General features: G+C 28.8%; 1 protein-coding gene across 1 annotated transcript in view; it reads right to left on the bottom strand.

Moving 5' to 3' along the window:
- The window catches only part of daam1a (dishevelled associated activator of morphogenesis 1a), a gene marked incomplete in the record, with an annotated part of 41,875 nt that overhangs the window by 18,814 nt on the left and 22,790 nt on the right, over positions 1-271 (bottom strand).

Genomic DNA, 271 nt, shown 5'->3' with positions numbered 1-271 from the left:
TTATTAACTTTAGTTTTACAGTTATTTTTGGAATTTATGGTCAATTAATAAGGAAGTTATACCTAATGTTTGAGTTAGGAAAGCAAAAATTAGGAATTATTTAGACTAAAACTAAAGAAATGGATGTTGATGGATAATCACAGACTGGAATATGTCAACTTTTAATTTTTTTTTCAAATGCTATCAAATTGAATAAGACGCCCCAAAATTGCCCATCAAAATCACTCCAAAGAGCGTTGTGTGGAATCAATCATGTTATTTTGGGTAGTTA

This window comes from Etheostoma spectabile, chromosome 20, assembly GCF_008692095.1.
Source record: "Etheostoma spectabile isolate EspeVRDwgs_2016 chromosome 20, UIUC_Espe_1.0, whole genome shotgun sequence".
Taxonomy (NCBI): domain Eukaryota; kingdom Metazoa; phylum Chordata; class Actinopteri; order Perciformes; family Percidae; genus Etheostoma; species Etheostoma spectabile.
Note: the sequence above shows the minus strand (reverse complement) of the source record. Positions and strands in the feature narration are given on the sequence as shown.